The sequence below is a fragment of the Periplaneta americana genome, chromosome 13 (genome assembly GCF_040183065.1).
Source record: "Periplaneta americana isolate PAMFEO1 chromosome 13, P.americana_PAMFEO1_priV1, whole genome shotgun sequence".
NCBI classification, from domain to species: Eukaryota; Metazoa; Arthropoda; class Insecta; order Blattodea; family Blattidae; genus Periplaneta; species Periplaneta americana.
In genome coordinates this window covers 135221102-135246300 of record NC_091129.1, presented here as the reverse complement: position 1 = coordinate 135246300, position 25199 = coordinate 135221102, and the positions used below count along the sequence as shown (strand labels likewise).

Sequence of the window (25199 nt, the reverse complement as noted above, 5' to 3'; positions counted from 1 at the left end):
AAAATACTGATATTTGACAATTTTTAAAAATGAGTCCATTTTTTTATCAGAAAATCTATAAAAACCAGAGAAGTGATCTTGCATCATATTGTAGATATGACATGCATAAACACACACAAAAAATTTAATTACAGAATGTTGGATAGTTTTTGAGTTATGTGGGAAACGCTTCATCATTGCACAGTGAATTGAATATTGAGAAAAAAATGTAAATGATTTTTTGAAATTGTAAAAATATTTTTTTCTTATAGCAGAAGGACAGTGTTTTACACGTACTAATTTTCATTATTATACAAGATACAGTAATGGAGGAAAAAAAATGTTGAATATTTCCAAAATTTTACTGATGTAAGCTGTACCTAACCCCTTAAAGGAACTTGGGAGAATTTTGAAGGGGAAAAGCCGAAAATGGACGTAATAACTATGAGAGAGAGGAATGTCCAGACACGGCCCTCACGGTTAAACAATAGGCCTATAAGAATTTATACACGGTTTCTCTCTCTTTTTTTCAATATGCTGTGCTGTATTATCTATAGTAATCTCAGACCTCGAGTGGCATTTATTAGGACTATTTCGTGAATAAAATAGAAATGTAAATAATATATCCCTAAAATTCGATCACAAAATGTTAATAATTGTATATTAACGAATACTTAACCTATTCAGACATTGTAAAGTTGAAATACTTGTAGATGAATATCGATTACTGCAATAAAGAAATTCGATGTTATTATTCAGTAATGCCAATTGCGAAAAGCGAAATACAGGTTTAACAATGTTAATTATATGTACTGCACTTTTCTCTTATTGCTATAACATAAATATTTTTTCATTATCTGCTGAAACCATAATTTAATTTAACAGTAACAGTGGGGACAGCTATATACCAATGCTTATGTATTCACAGCGAGACATGTTGCTACACAGTGAAGCCATCCCTGTATAGATAGGCCTAATTAAAGCACGAATTTTATTACGCCATACGGAAGACAGTTTGATCAAAGACCTTATTATTACTATGCAAGGTCTTTGGGTTTGATATGCGATGATGTTACATAAATTTGAACATCTGACTTTCTATTAATTGTTTCATTTCGTTCACAAAATACAAATTTTATAGGCTACAATATTATAGGTTACGTTACCTGTAGGAGCAGGACCAATGTCAGCTGTGCCTTATTTCGACCGTTACAATCAGTGCTACACGAAAGCATTTTTTATAGCTCGACAAACGCATTCTCGCTGTAGTGTGTAACGAAACTCAAGCTGCATCTACACAGTTCAATATTCCAATCGCGTACGCGTGCGAATATTGAAAGAACGAAGTTTAAAAGGTACGTTCAATTAAGATGCATGAAGATTTTGTGTCTATATGGTGCGCTGTTTTCAACGTCGTCTTCATGCGTAAATATATTAATTAATATTAAATATCAATCTTGCATTCATTGCTTTAAAGTTGAAAGAAAAGTTTAACCGTGTAGTTGCATCTTAATGTATTCATGATCATCAATTTACGGGGAAACAGTTGGCGACAACGACTAAACAAAAGAACGACCATGCGATAAATTGATAGCGATAAATCTAACTGAAAAAATTATCGCAAAGTGTGACTGATTGGTTGGAATTGAAAATTTCATTACACTTCATTGGTCGAAAATGGAATGATGTCATATAAACGAAACAGTCCATAAAATTTTTGAAGCTTGTAGTGTTTGCACGCTATAGTTAAATTATTTTTGGTAGCATAATTTATAACTTATGTGTAGCAAACGCGTGGAGCTTCCTAGACGATTAAAAAGGCTCGTACATAAGGCGCTGCATTACGAGAGATGAACGACCCGTCAGCTCCACAACTGCATCCTGGACAGTCCCCCTCTAATTCCGCACTCGATTTTAATTCATGGATTTGTGTTTTAATCTGTTTTGTCCCGCATAATTCTCGTCAGAGGATTAAGTCCCACTCAGGTCACGCCAACTGCATCCTATCCTGAAATGCGATATTTCCCATGGAAATCAATTTCCTCTCAGTCCGACTTTTTTTTATTCCTCCCTTTCGTCCTTAATAACCATCTGGATTCCTATCGATTTGCAGCGAATGAGAAATATTGCCCAACGAATTCATGCGTTTGTAATTCATACTACTTGGGCATAATTGAATCAAGGCGGTAGTCCTATAATACGTCATATTATACAGAGTGAATACTAAATACAGTCTTCGAAGACCAGGGCACAATAGACCATATCAAAACATGCTATAGAATCAATACTCTATCTTGAAATTTTTCTCAAATGGCTGATGGGGCAAGTATTTCCGTGGAAAACGCTTCTGTACGCACGAGTTTAAGCCCAGACTGTAACTCCTTCATGTCCCGGTCGAACAAATTACACTTTCGTCACTCCAAACATCGCGCACACAGGTTTGCTAGGACTTAGTTCAATGCCGGACAATGGGTGGGTCGCGTAGGAAGCTTTGAAAACCGGCGCCTGCTTGACGTACGCAATGTAAACATCACGTGCTTACGTTACTTCACAATGCGAAAGAGATACGTATTGTGACACAGTTTCAACTGGCACACTGCACAGAGAACTCACAGTACAGTACTTGAAGACAAGTCGGAAAGAAAATGCCCGGATGGCTCAAGCGGTAGGGGCACGGCATGTCTCTATCGCTTGGTCCGAAGGGTTGTGGGTTCGAGTCCCGCCTCGGGCATGGGTGTTGTGTTTGTATTGGTGTAAGTAAAACAAAGGAAACAAAGGAAACAAATGAAAACGAAAACAGAAAACAGAGATAACTTTAGTAAACGGCCTCTGGCCGGTCAGAAAAAAAAAGACAAACCAGACACATTTATTTCTTTCACAGTTTTTGCTTGCGTTGAAGTCAAGAAATCCGAGCATTTCAGAGACAGGTTGGCCTACATGTCGCACACATCACATCATTGTTGTGTTCTTGACATTTATCTCCAGTCGACCTGGTTGGCGAATTGGTGTAGCGCTGGCCTTCTATGGTCAAGTTTGCAGGTTCGATCCCGGGCCAGGTCGATGGCTCATGACAGTAAATTTATTGGCATGCAAAAGAACTCCTGCGGGACAAAATTCCGGCACATCCGGCGACGCTGATATAACCTCTGCAGTTGCGAGCGTCGTTAAATAAAACATAACATTTTTTAACTCCAATTACTACGTGCGGTCCACACCTGTGGAGTAACGGTCAGCGTGTCTGGCCGCGAAACCAGGTGGCCCGGGTTCGAATCCCGGTCGGGGCAAGTTACCTGGTTGAGGTTTTTTCCGGGGTTTTCCTTCAATCCAATACGAGCAAATGCTGGGTAACTTTCGGTGCTGGACCCCGGACTCATTTCACAGGCATTATCACCTTCATTTCATTCAGACGCTAAATAACCTGAGATGTTGATACAGCGTCGTAAAATAACAAAATAAAATAAAAAACTACGTGCGTTGTATTAAAAGTAACAATTACCCCAATTGACTTCTGGGTATTGCCTCTAATATCTCCGTAACTAATAATGATCATACCGTTGCTTATGAGATTATATACAAGCTGGCGCATAGCACGATCAAGAGTGGGTCTCTGAGCGTCATGACAATTTCTGCCGCAAGGTTCGCCTCGCAGTTCTATTAAATGATGAATAGTTCCATTACTAAGCATTGTGTATCGTGAAAATTCTTTGATTAATTTTGCATTACTGATCGAGTACGAATATTATAAACATAACAAGCATATTACAGTCTTATTTGAGATTTATTGATGAATTGTTAAATATCAATATGCAGATTTTCAACGTCATTTAATGGAATTTACAATTTTGTTTTCCGAAAGTCTGAATTTGTTCAACTAAAAATTTTGCTTCCAAACTACATTGTTCATATGGTTCATTTATTTTGGCAAGTTGATTGTTTTCAGTTCCGTGTTTTTCCTTCAGATTTCGTTTCTTCTAATTTGTTATAATTGCTGAAAGTGAACTACCGGTGTCTTCTACTGTCAGACATTATTATTATTATTATTATCATCATCATCATCATCATCATCATCATCATCATCATCATTACATCAGTACAGTTCTTTGTTGTTCTTGCCTTGAGACAATCAGTAGCGTTATTTGAGGAAAAGAGTATGATTTACCATCATTTATATTGAATTCAATTCACTTTATTAAGCCATTAAACATACAGTGATAGGCTTCGTCACAAAAAAACATACATTTGAAAATACACATATAATTGAAAACAGTAATTAGAATGAAAACACAAAAATTTTGAAACTTTAAAATTAATGAAAACACTTCACTCTTATGTAATAATTGTAAGTAATCTAAATAACTTTATTTATTAAAAAAACAATTTCGTATGAATTTATGTAAAGAAACTCATTTACAGAGTAGAAAGGTTTAATTAAAAGCCAATTATAAAATCTAGCTTTGAAACTATTGGTTGGTGACTTATAATATTGACTGGAAAGCTTATTATATAATTTCATCCCCATGACAGAAAAATTTGTACTAGTTTTATGTAATCTACAGTATAAAATATTAATTTGTTCACTATTTCTAATTTCATGATCATGTATATTGGCTATTAATGAGTAATTGTCTATATTTTGTCGAGTGTAAAAGACTAGGTCGTATATATATATATATATATATATATATATATATATATATATATATATAAATTTATGACAATTAATATCTGTGGTTGTTTGAAAAGAGGACGACAATGTTCAAGATAGTTTGATTGACATAGAATTCTAATGGCTTTCTTTTGCAAAATCAAGACACTCCCAATTTTGCTACCATTGTTATTATAGTTATTAGACCTTGTGAATTTAGACATGTTTACATGCACTGGTTTCATTAGTTTTACAGAACCATCTTCCGAAATTGTCGGAGCTTTTTGAGTGCATTCTATATAGTTGATCTCTCTTTTTTTTTCAAGCTAGTCTTTGACAGGATAGAAGAATAAGAAATAGAAGTAATGAAAATAAGTCGGAAAGAAAAACTCAAGTAGAGCCGAGCTAGATAATCCGGATGACCGGAAATTGGAGACCGTTGTACAGCGCTGCTACTGCTATGCGGGTTCAAGACTCGTGCCTGCTGCCAAGCGATCCTCCTCCTCTTAACAATACAAACCACTAAGCTGCTTCATCTCCGCTGTCAGTTCAGCTCTTTTAAGTGCAAATATCCCCACGCCGCTTTGTTTTCAAACTCCCCCAAACACGGCGTAATGTAAATCAGAGTCGACGGCGTTAATTCCAATACAGAGAGACGCGCAGAGGTGGGAGTTGCGTCCAAGCGCAAAATTCGCAGGATTCATAACTCTACCCGCGCGCGTAGGAGTGTAACAGTAGGATATAAAATGGGGACGAGTGAATAATTCCTCTAACTTAGGTTTTTGTTAACATCGATGATGTACATTAGTTACATTCTAAGCACAAAGTTTTCGAAAGTCCTTGTGGACAACAGCTGCTGTACAACTTTTCGTTGTTATACAGGACGTATGATAATTAGTTTTGCAAACCACAGATTTGTGAAATACGGGTTTTCAGCTGATAAAAGTAAACGTTTTGTGTTTCAAGCTCTTCTAAGTCAAAATATCGTAACTTCAAAGTCGCGAAATAACGCGAAATTTTGTGTATATGAGAAATGTTTTTAGCATGAATTTATTCGAAATTAGCTTTTTTCTAGAGAAATTATTATGTTATTTTTTTACGAAATTTTAATTTAACGTGCTGAATTAATCTACTTGATATTAATTGCACAAATTTGTATAGCTTAATGAAAGTATGCTACTTTGTATTGTATATATTTGTATAGTTTTGGCCGATGAATTGTATATGCTTTAAATTGAATAGTAATCTATATAGCTCTACTGATAAATTGTTTGTGTTTGTAATTTGAAGTAGTTTGCATGATATGTATGATCAATTTCTGTATATCACAACTGGTTGAATTGTTTATGCCTTAAATTTAATTAAATTGTTTTGTATTATAATATAGCTCAACTTATGAATGATCGTTTGCGTTTGTAAATTTAATAATCTGATTGGCTATGTATTGTATACTTTTAGTAGAGCCATCGATGTAGCTCAGTCGACAGACTCGCTGGGCTGCTGATCCGGAGCTGCGTTCGGGCTTGGGTTGGATCCCCCTTTGGACTTTGGTTTCTTCGGAGGTTTTCCCCAGCCGTGGGACTGAAGCCGGATGGTCTATGGCGAGTCCTTGGCATCAACCCCTTTGATTTGATTATCCCCTTTGATTTGATTACCTGGTTGGGTTTTTCCCCCACCGAAAAGGCAAATGCCGGGTAATATTTTGGCGAATCCTCGGACCTCATCTCATCTCACTACATCTCGCCAAAATGTAAAAAAATGTAAAAAAATTGTACAAAATTGTAAAAATTGTAGAAAATTACTAAATTGTAAAACTACAAAAATTTGTAAAAATTGTAATTGTAATATTGTAAAATGTTGACATGTTCCACATCTTAAAGCTTCATTGCTCATGTAAGATCTATGGAATAAAATAAATGAATGAATGAATGAATGAATGAATGGATATATTTATTGCAAGTCACATAAATATATACCTGAATTAATACAATAAAGCCGCCGGCGTAGCTCACAAGCAAACGTTCTGATGGGGGCAGATAAAAAAGTTAAATTTTTTTCTTCCACCATGTTAATAATGTCAAAAGAAGTGCTTATACAAATTTTGGCCACTCGACCGCAATTACGAGCGCCGTAAAAAAACAAATTCGCCAGGGGTCGTTAACAGCAAGAAAAGACACAGTTTCATTGGACAAATTTATTAGAACAGACACAGCTTGTTGAGCTATTTTTCAACATATTTTCCATCGGAATTGAGACATTTCTCATATCATGGGATCGACAGAGAGAGGTGCAGACGCAGTCAAACGCTGGTCCCGATCTGAGGCGGCTGACTTCTGCGACACAAAAATTGATCCTATGGTATAACAAATGTCTCAATTCCAGTGGGGGATATGTTGACATATAGCGCAACAATTGCTGTAGGTATCTGTTTCAATAAATATTTTCACGAAATTGTGCTTTTTTCTATAAACGGCCCCAGGGAAAATCACTTTCTGGACGGCCTCGTAATTGCGGTCGAGTGGCCAAAAGTTGTATAAGCACTTCTTTTGATATTATTAACATGGTGGAAGAAAAAAAATAACTTTTTTATCTGCCCCTATGAAAACGTTTGCTTGTCAGTCGGCTGAGGTGGTTGCCTGCCGCTCCGGAGTTGTGTTCGGGCGTGGGTTCGATTCCCGCTTGGGGTAATTATACCTGGTTGGGTTTTTTTCCCGAAGTTTTCCCCAATCGTAAGGCTAATGTCAGGTAATCTATGTCGAATCCAAATACCATTTCGCTGTCGCCAACCCCATCGACACTAAATAACCTCGTAGATGATACAGCGTCGTTAAATATCCTACTAAAATAATACAATAAGGATTGGTGGTGGATCTAGGCTTCCTGCGCGCTATACTATTGACAGGCATGGCAGTGATTGGAGTTAGCTGAATTTACAGTTTTGTTTTAATTAAACAATAACAGCAAGTAGTCGAATTTTTTTTAAAGTAATTAAAATGTAATATGTTTTGCAATGATATTTATGTACATTTTTAATCTAATATTCAGACTCAATTTCAATTAATTTTGAAGCTATTATTGAAACCGTATTTCGAGTTACTTTATTCTTTAATGTAAAGTAGAAATAGCCTGAATATTTTGGCGTCACATAAAGGCTTATCAAGTTCTGAGTGGAGAGAAATGCTAAAAATGATTGCGATGGTGGCACCTGTACGTTCTCTCCCTGGTCGCTCTACAGGCACAACCCATTGTAGGCACTGCAGTGAGTATGAAACATTACCACATGTGCTTGAGAGTTGCCCAGAGGGAGAAGTACTCAGAATAAAACGTCACAACACCATACGTTCTATGATCGCAGATGCACTTCGATCCAAAAATCTAGACGTTCACGAGGAAGTTCATTGTATTGCTGATGGTGGGAGCAATAGTAGGTTCGATATCATAGCTATAAATAGGAATAAACAGACAGCCGAAATAATTGATCCTACTATCAGATTTGAAATCTCAGCCACTCAAACCATTTGAAGTGAACGAAGAGAAAAAGAAAATCTACGAGCCCACGAGTACGTATTAGCGAAATACAACATTGAAAAAGTCACAGTTACCGATCTCTTCTTCGGAGCGAGAGGCACCATTCCGAAAGCCTTTGTAAAGTGGAGGGAAAAATACAAGCTGAAGAGAGATCTTCAAGATGCCATAGTCACCACCATAATAAAATTTTCTGTTGCGATATTTCGCCAGCATCTTTACGGTGTACACTCAATTTAAATGTCTACACCTGTGGAGTAACGGTCAGAGCGTCTGGCCGTGAAACCAGGTGGCCCGGGTTCGAATCCCGGTCGGGACAAGTTACCTGGTTGAGGTTTTTTTTGCTCCAATACGAGAGAATGCTGGGTAACTTTCGGTGCTGGACCCCGGACTCATTTCACTAGCATTATCACCTTCATATCATTCAGACGCTAAATAACCTAGATGTTGATACAGAGTCGTAAAATAACCCAATAAAAAACCTCAATTTAAATTGTACTAGGTTCTATTTTTTTCTTATGTCTTAATCTCTTTTGTTTGAAACCTGTTTATATAATTTTTCATTTTAAATTTTATTGTGAGTTATTCTCGGTCCGCAGGGCAAATCCAAAATATTGGGTCAGACCAATAAATTAAAATATATATTAAATAAAGTACCAAGTTTAGCAGTAATTAAGCTAAAAAAAGTAGTGGATCCATCACGTGCATGTACACGTGCGTGTATGTGTAAACTAGAATCCGAACCATAAAGATGTTCATGTGGTTGATATTACAATACGGATTCAAACTAGCGACACACATTGTTTGGACAGGAACCATCGCGAGGAAGAAATTCGGCCATTTTTCTTGGAAAGAGGATAACATGCAATACGTGTTTTATGAATAGAAGAGCCAGATACATTAGTGTGTGTTTACGGTTGTCACACACGAATAGAACATTTCGTGGGACTTCTTTTGGTGAACGGAATGTTCAGGTTGATTTACTGAAGTAGCGATCTCGTATTAAACAGCAATGTGTGGGCCGCGGTGCCAAGCCAAGCAGAGGACGCCACATCGATTCGAGGCACCCACTTCCAAATGAAATAGAACCTGAAGTACCGGTACACATTCTTTCGCCATTCAAAAATAATTATATACTTTCCTGATCAGTGATGGTTTTCAGACCTTATTCCCCGATGGGAAAAATCAAACATAGGCCTAGTAATAATAATAATAATAATAATAATAATAATAATAATAATAATAATAATACTTACTTACTGGCTTTTAAGGAATCCGGAGGTTCATTGCCGCCCTCACATAAGCCCGCCATTGGTCCCTATCCTGAGCAAGATCAATCCAGTCTCTATCATCATATCCCACCTCCCTTAAATCCATTTTAATATTATCTTCCCATCTACGTTTCGGCCTCGCCAAAGGTCTTTTTCCCTCCGGCCTCCCAATTAATAATAATAATAATAATAATAATAATAATAATAACAATAATAATAATAATAATAATAATAATAATAATAGACCATCTCTGTGGTGTAGGGGTCAGCATGCTGGTTTTGAGCCCGGGTTCGATTCCCAGTCGGATTGAATTTTCTGGTTGAGGTTTTTCAGGGGTTTTCCTCAACCGTAAGGCAAATGCCATGAAATTCGGGCCGCAATATCCCTGAATATCACCGGCCTCATTCATCACTGAAATCATGTTCATAACAAATCAGTAATACATATACAGTCGCCATATAGTTTACAACAATAGAACCAGTCTCAACAATAGAACACAGGCCTTCGGATTTCAACCAAGGATTAACTCGCGATATGACCAAAGATGTTAAAGCGAGTATAAATAACAGCGAGAAAATAATAATAATAATAATAATAATAATAATAATAATAATAATAATAATAATAATAATAATGTTTGTATCGATAGGCCTCTATAGCGATTATCACGTCACAGTTCCGGTAAGATAGCCGCTACTGTCGTTCAAAAGAACGTTTTGCGTGCTTAGATTAACCCAAGGACAAAGAACTCATATTGTAAACAGAGCAGTCAGCATGAGTACCTACTGTCTGTCCGAGTGGTTATGTCGCATCCCGGTTTCCCCCGTCCGTTTCCGCTTGCCCTTCTGTAAAGGCTTGTGGATGGCCAGTCGTAACTATTTCCTGAAAACATTTGCTGTTCCGAATTGGACTTCTACGTAATATTATATCCCTAACTGTTTAAAATAATTTAAAGAAAAGGACCCAGTTAAATAAGTAACTGTCACATGAGTTCCCCCGTTTCGTTCTGAAAAGGAATTTTAAAATGTTACATTTGTTCAGGTCTAATTTCTGCACATTTAAAGGACAAAACTAAAATTCTTTCAATCAATTAATATCGTAATACACTGCTATCTTAAACTGATTGAGCATATTGGGAATTAAATCAATGGCTTTCCCAAAACACGCTATGAAATGTTTCATATAAAACAATTTTTATCTCGGAAAGGAAGCAAAAACGAGCAAAATTGTATTAAACCTTTTTTCTTAAAATATCTCAAAGAATAACTCCCTGAAATTGATGACATTACTTACGGTTCCTTCTGTATATATTCTAAATTCGTATTATCCATCTCAGTATAGGTCTGGATACGGTTCTAAATATTATTCTGTAATAGCTTCTGTTACATAAAGAAGAATATGGTAGTTAATTGTTAAAATAAACAGACTAATTCTTTTAATGTAATCTAAGTATGTATGAGAATATTCGTATTGAAATTTTGCAAGTTCGCCTGCGTATTTTCCAGTTAAATTTATTCATTGATACCCAGTACTTAAAAAAAATTCATGTAATTGTTTGAATACGGACTATCAGAGAAATAGACAAGCATGCATACAACATAATACAATAGTAATATACGTTACAAGAGCGGTATGTTGACGTTTTCATGGTCGAGGAAAAGATTGAAAAAGCGAAACGTAGTTGAGCTTTTTTAATTTTCGAGAACATGAAAACAAACATACCGCTCGTGTATCGTACATTATTTTGTGCGAAGATCGTTTATTACATACCTGAAAGACGAATTTCTAATTAGTTGCAATGAAATCTCCATGTTGGTTCCTGTTTAATGACGGCAACTTTGGAACACCAAAATATCTTTCTTCAACATTGTTGCTATAAAATGTTTTCTGTGGTTACTAGCCTATAAGTTACTCCAGCAGGCCATGATATACGTCTGTCTTTTTTTCCCCCAGTCTATAAATGCGAACTTAAAACAAACGGTAAGGTTATGTAATGATTTATTTTCCATTTTAATATTTTAAGAATATTATTTATATAACATATTGCAGTAATAACATCGGCATCTGGAATTTTGTTGATTTTTTCACGGCTTCCTTAATGTTACTTGTATCAGGAATGCAATAAGTTTCGTGGAGTAGTAGACTTTACTTAATTTTTGCAAATATTTAAAAACAATAATTAACATTGCAATTTAGGTGAAATTGCAGTGGTAAGTTTCCAATTTATAATTATTGCTATGTTAAACGTCTCTAAAAATCATATGTTAAAAGCCTAAAGCAGTAAAATGAATGTCGCGCTTAATCGGTAAGAAGAGGGAAATTGTTATGTGTGTTACGTTGGGAATACTGAATGTGGTATTTCACACTTACCGCGTATTGGTTCTGTGCGGAAAACAAGCAAATACGCACGATCTCGCACAAAATATTTTCTTATAATATGGAGATGCCAAAGTATTTATTTCCTATAAATAAAGTACTTTTGTGCGAGATCGTGCGTATTTGCTTGGTTTCCGCACAAAACCAATCCGCGGAATGTCTAAAATTCCACATTCAGTATTCCCAACCTAACACACATAACAATTTCCCTCTTTTTACCGCTTAAGTGACATATTGATTTTACTGCTTTAGGCTTTTAACATATTATTTTTAGAGACGTTCAATATAGCAATAATTATCAATTAGAAACTTACCACTGCAATTTCACCTAAATTGCACTGTTAATTATTGTTTTTAAATATTTGCAAACATTAAGTAAACTCTACAACTCCACTAAAGTTACTGCATTCGTGATGCAAGTAACATTAAGGAAGCCGTGAAAAAATCAACAAGATTCCAGACTCATCATAGACTGGGGGGAAAAAAAAGACAGGCGTACAGTATATCACGGCCTGCTGGAGTATAGTAAACACAGAAAACATTTTGAAGCAACAATGTTGAAGATAGATATTTTTGTTTTGCAAATTTTCCGTCATTGAACAGAAACCAAGATGGAGATTTCATTGCAACTAATTAGAAATTTCTCTTTCAGGTATGTAATAAACGATCTTCGCACAAAATAATGTACGATACACGAGCGGTATGTTTTCTTTCAATTCTCGGAAATTAAAAAAGCTCAACTACGTTTCGCTTTTTCAAACTTTTCCTCGAACATGAAAACTTCAACATACCGCTCTTGTAACGCATATTACTATCATGATACTTTCTGTAATAAGAAAGTGAAAGTAATTATTTTATAAAAGAAGTAAAAGGTAACTGAAAACTTTGTGTGTCATTTTGTATGTTACAACCTCTCAAACAACATAAGAGTCGGTCTTTTAATGTTAAGTATACGATTTAAGTAATATTTCATTGCTACCTATTTTTATAGTAATGGCACTCATAAAATATATGGACATAGTCAACACATCCCGAATTATGTTAGACGTAAACTACGTTCATTTTGTGACCCGAGCTTGCGAGGATAATAGTAGGAACTATGAAAGTTCTAAGCATCTCTGATAGCATTCCGAGTGTACTTTAGAAAAGTTTCTTTTGGTTGTGTAAACACGACAGTGAAAAATATCTCTTTAATAGTTTATTTCAGCTTATCATGGTATAAAAGCAGTCGTTTATACTCCATTAGATAAAGGAAAAATGTTGGCATATCACAACTAACCACTTACCGACCTCATATCACGAACGTTATTGATCATATGACGTAAAACGAGGCTCTTCTCTTATAATCAAACGATAGAAGAGACTCTAAATCAGCCGTGGGTATAAGAGGGGGAAATGGAAGGGACGCAACATCCCCGCCCATGTCCTTTTCGCTTACACCGCCTTATAAACTAACGCAGAGTACATCAGTGGTGGATTTTAGGCTATCAGCGAGAGTCCAAAGCATGGATAAATATATAATAGGATGCGAAACTGCGGTCAGCACCATCTGGCAGTGAGGGGCTGAAATAAGATGATCAGCGCCCAACGACGTAGGTGGTGAACATTAGAACTACGTATTGGGTACATTACCCAGAGTTCTCTATTTATCCGTTCGAGATATTGCTCGAGGACTCGACGAGGAGCCAAGATGGCAGCCAGAAACTTGCTAATAAGTGAACATAAAGTGATATTACGTATGTGTATAAGCAGTGTATGTTAAACAGTGATGTTTATGGACGTTGTAAAAATGGTGTTGTTGAATGTATTGTAAAGTAATAGTAATATAATAAATTGAACTATCTAAGTAGTTCTTGCAGACTTTTCAATTGCGCTGTACAATAAATACCGAAAGAATACAATCCAAATTATCTAACCTTTTGCTTTATTTTTTTTTGTCTCTGTCTGGTTATATTTCAATCGGGTAGTGTAAAATAGATCGTATCTTTTATCTTCCTTTTGGCTTGGGTAAGAATTTTCAGTGGAAGATGCTGTGAGGAATAAAAATGTAAATGTTTTATTTTAAATTGGGTTAGTTTTGAATATCGATGAGGGTGGAAGGGAATACTTTCTGCACAGTTTAACATTTTCGTCACCAGGTGCGCTGCTAAATGCATGGAGTAATTAGTCTTTTCGCTACTTGGTGCGCTGCTAGATGTAATAACGCCCCTCCCTCTAACAGGTGGCAGCAAGATCATTTTCTACAACAGCGCCTCTAGTATGTGTTACGGGAAACTCTGTAAGTTTCCCATCCTATTATATATTCATCCATGGTCCAAAGTTCGTAAAAGCCTGATACAATCCGTCACTGACCTTCCTGTCCTCTAGTACCGCATTAAAACATAACTGTCTCAGCCTGGGAAGATGGAGTGGGAAGTTAGGGGATGGTCTGCAATGACTCAATCGAACTAATAGCGCCCAGGCCTGCTCTAAATAAAGCTGAAGATAACACTTGCTGTCTCCTTAAATTTCTTAAGTTTCACAGCAGTCAAGTATCTTATCATTAGAGAGGGTAGATTTTTTTTTTTGCAATCACGATAAATGCGAAATGTGTCCACATGCTGACAAAATAAGTAATCTTATGTTTAAAAGAATGTTAAGTATATTTGTGTAGTTTTTTAATTCGCGATAAATGTAAAGTTGAATACAGAATTCGAAATTTATGTGTTTGTGCGCAATAAAAGCGAAATTACATTTTTTGAGAGCAATAACTTAAAAATATATGGACTTTTTTTCTTTTAGTTTTTCCAGAACTTTCATTTGTTTCTAGTCTTATATTCCTTTTCTCTCAAACTAATCATCCCAGAGCACCGAAATTTTTCCAGTGTAACCTATTTGTTTTAGACACACGCATGATTTGACTTTTTTTCAACCTCCTAGTATTATTATTATCAATAATTGTCTTATTTTTTTATACTTTGTATGCCTCATGTATTTTTGACCTGCTGTTCACAATTTATTATGCTTTTTTCTTTCTTTTTCTATGTTATATATTATGTCTGATTTCTTCTTACTTGTTGTTTACATTTTATTATTATTATTATTATTATTATTATTATTATTATCATGTTCAGTTTTGTGTGTAAAATTGTAGTGTACTTTGTATATTTGTAGTGTTTTTGTAACGCAGTTTTACTCCTGGTTGAGTGTAAGAGAAGGCCGTATGGCCTTAACTCTGCCAGGTTAAATAAATTATTATTATTATTATTATTATTATTATTATTATTATTATTATTATTATTATTATTATCAAGGATAGCGATGATAATTAGAATTATGCCAAACAGGGGCCATTACTAAAAAATTTATTGTCATTACATTTTTTAAGGTATTGCACTGAAAAAAGTGTAATTTTGTTGGCAAAGTGTAGGGTAAATTAGGGTCTGTTGGACAGTCGGGCATGTTGGACACTTTGTACTTTAACGTGTTACCTTGCCACTTGTGGGCACCACTCGTTGCTACTTCCGTCATTGACTTCTAGCAGAATGTGGTGCCTACAAGTGGCGAGGTAACATGTTAAAGTACAAAGTGTCCAACATGCCCGACTGTCGAATAGACCCTAATTTACCCTATGTAGAAAAAAAAATTATTGATGTACAGTTTATAGTTCTTTAAAAAAATGAACATTAAAAAAGACAAATTTAATATGGTGGAGATAGGAGGTACCTTCTTCACTTAACGTTGGGAATATCACGAAACAAAGAACATATCAGGTTATGAGCTCAATCGGGATTCGAACATACGCCCGAGCTCAATCTCGAGTGCAGCTCATTCCTCTGAACTATGCCTATGATACCCATTTCTTTCTCGGCTGCAGTTTACATAGAGTGGAGAAAGATGCTGCTGTTCCTGTCCCAACATATTCTCTTTCTTTAGTGATTCTTGCCTCGTAGCCAATTCTCTAGCACAGAACCTTTTCAATGGAATTGTTATTCCATTAGGAACTCTTCCGACAGCCTTATCGTATACAATTTTACGTCCTTGATTATGAATAACTATGATTTCATACTTAGACATCGCCATAATAAGGACAGAAGGATAATTTATTTCGTACCTACTATGGCTGGTAGTAACAAAACGATCTTGACATTCCGATTACTAGAAACGAACTACCGGGTTCGATACCTGACCTCGTCGTGGTGGAATTTGTGTTGGACTAAGCAGACAAATGATTTTTCTCGGGGTACTTCCGTTTCCCTCTTTCATAACACCAACACTCTTCACCTTCCCCTCATTTCATATATCATCTTCAATGGTATAAAAGAAATTTGGTGAAGTCTTGGTGATAGCACGGGTTTCCGATACTGATAGAGGTTATAAAGACTTGATGCTCCAAGCTCCAGGATCCTAAAGTAATCTCTGGGGATGGGGTCTTGCCCTGCAAGACTAAGGTAAAATGACCCCGCCTGATAGCGTTTAATTAAAGTATATCAAGTAATGCTAGAGTTGCCAGACGTCCGGATTTCAACTGATCCGGCCAGGCATTGTAGAAAATCAGGATTTTTTTCTGCTTTATTCTCTCGTCAATTCTCAGCTGGTCAAAGAGAGAAACCATCTGTCTGGAGTCGACCTGGTTGGCGAGTTGGTATAGCGCTGGCCTTCTATGCTCAAGGTTGCGGGTTCGATCCCGGGCCAGGTCGATGGCATTTAAGTGTGCTTAAATGCGACAGGCTCATGTCAATAGATTTACTGGCATGTAAAAGAACTTCTGCGGGACAAAATTCCGGTACATCCGGCGACGCTGATATAACCTCTGCAGTTGCGAGCGTCGTTAAATAAAACATAGCATTTTCTGTCTGGAATCCATTACAGGAATTGTATTTAATTATAAAATTTAATTTAAGGGCAGACTCCACTGAAAATCATGAAAATTTTCCAAAAAAAAATTATTACCTGTTTCACTTCTTTGGAATATATTTTCATACCCTAAATTGTTTTAGTTCAATTTTGATTACAAATATGTTTAATTTTTTTAATTAACACTGTAAAGAGGCGTGGCATTTAAAGAACTGTCAAAATTATTTTTTCATCAAAGAATTATTTTTTACAAATTTCTGATTACAAATCTAGTAACTTTCAATCCTAAAGTTGGCTCTCTGAAGTTACTAGATGAATGTAGCTAAGTGAATTTAATTTACATAAATATTCATTTTACTTTCAAATCCATTTTTCCGTAAGTTTATTTTTCTTGATTCAACACAACTTTTTAATGCCAAATATTAATCAATCTGGATGAAATTTTTACTGCAAGTTTTTATGAGGTAGCTGCATGTTTCTATGCATTTATTTTGTGGGAAATCCGGCTAGTTTATTTTATTTTTTTCATGAATTATAGGGAAAAATAACATTTTAAAATATTTTTGTCAAAGTGAATAAATTAGATATTTCATAAAATAAATGTATATAAATATTTCCCTATGTCTTGTGAATGTAACAAAAAAGAAAGACGCTTAAAAATTGAGACCTTCTACTAAAAACCTAGGTTTGAAAATATTTCTAAAAAGAATAGAAAAAAATAAAAATCAAGAGCCAAATACATTTGGGAGTTCAACATTTGGATTTTGTTAGTCCTTTACATTGTAAACATGCTCTCGAAATTTGGTTGAAAACAAATGATAGAGAAAAAAAGTTGTAATAAAAATTTTAGTGGCGTGTACTCTTAAGACGTTTATTGTGTTTGGTTATGTTACAATTTTATAATTCTGTAGCACCAAAATATTAAAGCTTTACGTAGACCATTGGTTTAGGTTATATGAGTGTGCCGCGTGATTTTAAATTACATTTTCAGTGTGCCTCATGTTGAAAAGCGCTGTCCTACGGGGACCACTTATGTCCCTTGTTTTTCACTTTCATGTAATGTCTTAATCAGTGGTGGGCAAAATGAACGCAACCCACAAGACAGGATTTAAATGGCAACTATAGTCGTGTCGCTGTTATTTCCGGTGTGACTCCGCCTCTTTGCTTACGTCTTAGGAAGTGAAGGCTCTATAAAGTCTAGGTAGGTAGTATCGTTCGCCATTTTTGTTCTTTCGTTCCCGAGCTACCAGATGAGGAATCTATTTGCTTCACCGTTAAACATTATCGTGTCGTAGCTCCTATGATAATAAATCAAACGCACTGTAATTGAGCAAATAATTGAGCGACAAATAACGTCCTCGTGTGCTTTCTGCGAACGCCAACAAAAGAGGCAAAATGGCGGGCGATTATATTAAGTATTTATCGAGCCATAGGAAATGCATTACATCATCAATAGCGAATCACAAGACGCACACGTTTAAATTTATCCGACTTGCAACGTGATTGGCTGCCGGAAATAAGAGCGACGGGACTATACATACTGTGGGAGGGGTTGCACTCTACAGTGCAGTGACGGATTTACAGACAGTTGCGCCACTACACTCCTACCTACCATATTGTGACAGCGACGTGAGATTCGAACTCACGACCAGCGTCCCGCAAGAAAGCAGATCGCGCGGGGACGGCGCGCGGCGGAGAGAAGTAAGGGGAAAGGGCCAACGCGGCGAGAGAGTGGAGAGAGAGAGTGCGCGCGCATCTGGTGCTGGTAGAGAGGAGAGGGCTCTGGTTTTTCTGGAGTGCCATCTCTAGAGACGCGTGGAACTTTCGAGGCTACGTCGCTGTGGTTATAAATTACGGACGCGAAGGAACGACAGCAGTTTTTCAGTCATTCATGATTAGTTCAGTGAGTAAGCCAGTGAACAGAGCAAGCTAGCTAGTCTTGTGTACCGGAGTTCGACTCGAGTGTGCGTCCGCAACTGTGTCAGCAGCCGAAGGCCTGAGTTCGAGTGCAGTGGACCGCAGTTGGAGGGACCTGAGTTCGAGTACAGTGAACTGTCTCTGAAGGTCTGTGGTTCGAGATACTGTGAACTCGAGTGACTGAGCTAGAAGAACTGTGAACTGAGAACTGATAGTTCTGATTTGTAAATAGTGCTTTGTAAATATTAGTTAAGATTAACAGTTCATTGTTGTTCGTAATAGTCCAAGTAAATTGTCATTGTCGTCGGTGGAGTGCTATAACGAATACTGTGTCGAGTGAAAATTCTATTGTTGACGAGAGCGTTTAAGGTGAATTGTAGAAAGGAATTATTGTTGGAAGAATAAAATCCTATTGTTGAGTGGAAATAAAAATTACAATATGTAATTAGAATAGCCCATTCACGTGATATTTAATTAATCATTTTTCAAAGCAATTTCTTCGAAATTGGGATTTATATCTGTGCATGCTATTTTCAATTGCGCAAGGAGATGAGCATCGCTTAAGCGGGAACTGTGGCTGGACTTTATAAATTTCATTTTAGAAAACAGCTGTTCGCACTGGTAGGTTGATGAATACATACCGTCATTTCTCATAACTATGGTCCTGGAACACAACTATGGTCCACGATACAACCATTCAAAGGTCATTGTAGAAGTAACATAGGCCGTTCGTAGATAGCTGCAGTGACTTGAATTCAAACTACAGTACAGCAAGAATATAGATAAACGAGGCACTACGTTATGGAGTACAAAATTTGAATAGTTGTATCGTGGACAATAGCTATGTTCCAGGACCATAGTTATGGGAAATGACGATACTCATTTTTGAAGCAAACTGTCTAAGCAGTGGATATGTAGTACTGGACATCTTTTAAAAACTTTAGCCCCCAGTAGACCTTCACATTCTGCTTTCAAGAAGCCATAATTCTGCAAATCCAGTACCTCTAACTGCAATTCTGGGATAACATTTTCAATTTAAACATGAAAAGGAGTGGCAAAAATATTGAAATCTTTCTCCATCCTTTGAAAATCACTGAATCTGTGTTCTTTGAACTCGTATAACAGGTGATCTATTTTAAGAATGTACATGTTAAAGTTCGCGTCCTGAATATTTGTAACTGATCCTAAACATGAGAAATGAAAGAACCGCCTTTCTTGTAAGTGTGATATCCTCTCGATTCATATGATTCTGCGAGAGACATTGTGTCACTAATGAAGCTCCGAAGTACAGCAGTCCAGTATAATCCGCTACGTACATGCGCAGTATTTTCATGGAGTGGGGGAAGGGGAAAGTAGGGGGTAAGTTTGATGCTTCGCTGAGGCCTGACGTCACTGCGGCAATGCCGCAGGAATGCCCACCATTGGTCTTAATAATGATATTGTGATCACATGCCTAGAGAGTTCAACTACTTAATTTATATTGTAGTTTCATAATGAGTGGAGACGGAACGGGGCAATAGGTCAATTTTTCGTGGTAGATGGAAATTAAAAATAAACTTGTGTCCAAATGCGTCCTGTAAGTACTTAGTAGGTACCGTTTATTATTACTTTTGTTCATAAAAGCTTCAATACATTTTACTATTCCTTTTGAAAAGGCAGATCATAACAGAAGGATGTGGCTTGAGCTTTTATTAGAATAAAAACTCAACTTACGCAAATACGACTGAAGACACATGCGCTGTAACAATCGACTCGGAACCAGACATGGCTCGCTTGCATGTACAGCAGTTCATTGCACTGCTAGCATGACAGCAAGGCAATGACTGTAAGGCTTGGCTTTTGTTTACTAGTCCGAGCTCGAGTCCTGGCAAAGAAAATGGACAAATCTTTCTGCCATAGGAATTGGTTTTCCTGTGCACCCTGCATTGTCTGAAAAAATCGTAAATTATGGTGATTAGTGATTACATGAGTCCCATCCGTAGATATGGCTTCTAGGTTTTATCCGAGGGAAGAATTTCCCTCGAAGCTCAACATTTCTCTCCAGTGCCCTTTCAATAAGGACTTCAGTCACTTTACTGTGGCATCCGAGTAGATAAATAGCGGTGTCATAGAACAGGACTGTCCACACCTGTGGAGTAACGGTCAGCGCGTCTGGCTGCGAATCCCGGTCGGGGCAAGTTACCTGGTTGAGGTTTTTTCCGGGGTTTTCCCTCAACCCAATACGAGCAAATGCTGGGTAACTTTCGGTGCTGGACCCCGGACTCATTTCACCGGCATTATCACCTTCATATCATTCAGACGCTAAATAACCTAGATGTTGATACAGCGTCGTAAAATAACCCAATAAAATAAAAAAGAACAGGACTACTGACCTGATCCACAATAAACCGGGAATTGAAACGAGAACGAGAACGCAAAAGTTGTTAAAGTAAATAATATTTAAATGTGAGCATTCACAATTAACGAGAAACTTGCCGGAACCTGAAACTTGGCCAAATTTTAACTTTGCCGTTCTCGGTTCCGATCACAGCCTACTGGAGTCTCTGTGTTGTCTTCATATAGCTATTTGGTCGTCGTATATTTTGTAACAAGAAGGCCATGACATAATTTTTTCTTCGTGCATCGTTTGTAACTAACTCAGAAATTCAGTAGAATCACTTTCAGTATATGCTATGTGTATATGTGATTAGACTGATGAATGTAAATTTAATTCTTCTAATATTTCATATCATAAATTTTTTAAAGATTTTTAAGGTGGCCCTCCGAAGCTGCTGGCTCTGTCGACCGGCCACCGTGGATTGTATTCAAGTGATGATGGATAGCTTCTGCAACGGAACCCGGGGCAGACCTCAGGAGAGGACTTCTGCCTCGGACCGTTAAGGGAGGCTTGGGGAGGGGGGTTGCCGAAGCAGAAGTGGTAAATGGACTCTGTTGGCTGTAGGGACCGGTCGTTAAGAGGGTTGAGTGGTTAGGTCGGTGCGCGTAGAGGATCGGTGGGCACGCAACTCATCCCATATCGGGGGGTGTACAACAGGCCTCAGGTCGTAGTGCATGGGTTGTTCCTTCCAGTGGCGTAGCATGAAATTTTGAGCAGGGGAAGCTAACTCAAGTTGTCTTTCATGCAATATGAGAAAATGTATTACAAAAATACAGTCTTAAAATAAATAGTAGTCAATTTCAAGTCAGCAGTCGAAGATTGGTTGGAACATCGTAAGTAACACCAATAAGGCATGACCTCAAATGAGACGTAATAAAATACGATTTCACGGTTTACACATATCTCTAACAAATAGACACGTATACGTATAACATTAGCTCACTCCCTGTCATACTTAGAGAAATCACAATATTAGTATCATTACGTAAGTATGCGTCTGTCTTTTGGTTGTGTCCTTCATTGACAGCAAGGGAGTCGGTCATTTGTTTTTTAAATCACACTTTTGTTCGTAAGTCAGTCTTGATAATACAATTGTCCTAAAAAATTCAAGTAAATTAGTGTCAGGAACTGTTATTTCGCTCATTATTTATTATATCAGCCACAATGCACACTAACACTTCAACTGAATACAACTGACGAATAGGGATAACTCGGAAACTACTTATTTTAAATGTTAAAGCTAGCTTCTTTTCGAGCCTTGCGACTAGGGTAGTTTAAAAGGGATGGAAAATCTGCGGGGTGGATTACACAGAAGAAACCGGTCTGCTTGGAAGCTGGTGTGTGCAGGCTTCTAGTTTACTGCTGCATCCCAAATAATCCTGAGCTGCCGCATAACAATATTTAACGCGTAAATATAAATTCTATTAAAATTAATAAATAATTTTCTCCATAAACTGCAGGTTTATTATGAAATTATTATTAACTGGGGAAGCTAAGCTTTTTAGCTTACATTGACGCTACGCCACTGGTTCCTTCCCTCCCTCCTAACAAGAAAAAAAAGTTTGTTAGCCTGTGTTTATATTAGCTGGCTTGTACTCATGACAGACGCCATTGGTCAGTTATACAAAAGTAACATCAGAATGCGTAATCTCGGCTTTTACATATCGTTATTGACATACATATCGATATGCATAGTCAGTGCTGTAGTTGAGCTGCTACGTGGCGGTACGACGTACCGTGTAAAATAAAAACTCGCTGTTACCATACCGGCAAAAGATACAGACTCTAAAATATATTACTCATGTTTAAATAGTCTTTAATATACTTTGAAATGGAGGATGTTATTTTGGTTTTGATATCTGGCATAAAAGTAGCGGCTGGCATCTCGTAGTCTTTGCTTAAACGCTTGTCCATCCTTGTGTTTTATCGAAAACCATGGTCTGGCACTTCAGTAGTAGTTGTGATTGTTAATTTCAAGCTTGCTTGCCGCCGTGGTATTTCTATATTTCTATTATTAATTAACACTAACTTTATGGTATGGCGCCTCAAGAAATCTGGTGCACTGATTCACTAATTTCAAAACTTGTGTAGATGCCTTCGCATAACACTAATTTTATGATGTTGCGCCTCAAGAGATCTGTTACACTGATTCACCAATTTTAAAACTTGCGTAGATGCCTTCGCATAACACTAATTTTATGATGTTGCGCCTCAAGAGATCTGTTACACTGATTCACTCATTTTAAAACTTGCGTAGATGCTTTCGCATAACACTAATTTTATGATGTTGCGCCTCAAGAGATCTGTTACACTGATTCACTAATTTTAAAACTTGCGTAGATGCCTTCGCATAACACTAATTTTATGATGTTGCTCCTCAAGAGATCTGTTACACTGATTCACTAATTTTAAAACTTGCGTAGATGCTTTCGCATAACACTAATTTTATGATGTTGCGCCTCAAGAGATCTGTTACACTGATTCACTAATTTTAAAACTTGCGTAGATGCCTTCGCATAACACTAATTTTATGATGTTGCGCCTCAAGAGATCTGTTACACTGATTCACTAATTTTAAAACTTGCGTAGATGCTTTCGCATAACACTAATTTTATGATGTTGCGCCTCAAGAGATCTGTTACACTGATTCACTAATTTTAAAACTTGCGTAGATGCCTTCGCATAACACTAATTTTATGATGTTGCGCCTCAAGAGATCTGTTACACTGATTCACTAATTTTAAAACTTGCGTAGATGCCTTCGCATAACACTAATTTTATGATGTTGCGCCTCAAGAGATCTGTTACACTGATTCACTAATTTTAAAACTTGCGTAGATGCTTTCGCATAACACTAATTTTATGATGTTGCGCCTCAAGAGATCTGTTACACTGATTCACTAATTTTAAAACTTGCGTAGATGCCTTCGCATAACACTAATTTTATGATGTTGCGCCTCAAGAATTCTGCTACACTGATTCACTAATTTCAAAACTTGTGTAGATGCCTTCGCATAACACTGATTTTATGATGTTGCGCCTCAAGAGATCTGTTACACTGATTCACTAATTTTAAAACTTGCGTAGATGCCTTCGCATAACACTAATTTTATGATGTTGCGCCCCAAGAATTCTGCTGCACTGATTCACTAATTTTAAAACTCGCTCAGACGTAATGCTAGCAGATTGCTAGAGGAGGGAAATACTGTTACTTGAGTCCAGTTACATGTTGTAGATTCTATTTCAATTTCAACTAAAGAATGTGAATAAGCATTACTGTAATGAACGATATCTGCACTAAGGAAAGGAATACGCTTCCAGTAAAAGAGTTTCTAGGCTTTTGTACATAAAAAGTGTTGTGCCACCAGAGTCAGCGTTAAATTTTTTGCATTATATGCATTGTGGCTGCAATCTGAAAGGAGGTCTGCATGACGAAAAATTAACCTTGGAAAAGAAGTGCAGTACGAGTCCATACAGAGTCTAGTCTGACCAAGGAGACTTCAACAGTACCACCTAAAATTTGTTTTCAACTACAGCTCTGTGCATAGTCGTTTTCGTTCTCTGTTTATTGTGAATAAAAAATCTTAACGTCCATATCCCTCGCTTTCCGTACTATACTCGTTTTCGTTCTCGGTTTATTGTGGACCAGTCGGTGACAAATGAAACGTGATAGATAACAATGTATAAAACTCACCGGTTCAACTGGTCCAGTGGTAATGCAGAAGCTGTGACGTCACTGCTGACGCCGCCGACACCGCATTGTTTGCAGTGCGTGGCAGCAGGAGCCGCCACTGGCGCTGTTTTGCTGGCTGCATTGTTGCGGTGAGGCCGCTTTTAATTCCCTCGGTGTTTGTGTTTATTGTCTGTTGTTAGTTCACTGTGCTTCCACCTGTGGCGCTGTCAGCAACCTGTGAAGTAATGGCGGTCTGAGTGAATATTAATTAGAGGGGAGTGTTCCGCTAACAAGGTGGAAAACAATAGACAGACGGCGGGCGTGCTCTGTCCTTGTTTATTTACAAACAGGTCGAAACCCGGGGCCTCAAACAAACCTCCCGACAACGCAAGTTACACGCGATTTCAATAACTTTGACTAAACACACTTCTGCGTTGTCGTCTTTGAGCTTCTGCAGTGAAGCAAGTTAGGTCTGAAAGCTGACTTCTGCTTCGTCGCCATATTGGCAATGATTTAAGCTTGACAGTGTGTGAATATTTTAATGAGAGTTTAATCGGTAACAACTATATTATACAATATAATTATGTCGATATTGAATA

The 25199-nt window shown here is 37.1% G+C and overlaps 1 protein-coding gene across 1 annotated transcript in view; it reads right to left on the bottom strand.

Annotated features, from left to right (window-relative positions):
* Positions 1–25199, bottom strand: part of LOC138712458 (transmembrane protein 198) — a 363343-nt gene that overhangs the window by 265259 nt on the left and 72885 nt on the right. The window contains exon 2 of the mRNA XM_069844288.1: positions 24622–24835. The gene's annotated coding sequence lies outside the window, so the exon portion shown is untranslated. The remainder of the gene's footprint in view (positions 1–24621; positions 24836–25199) is intronic.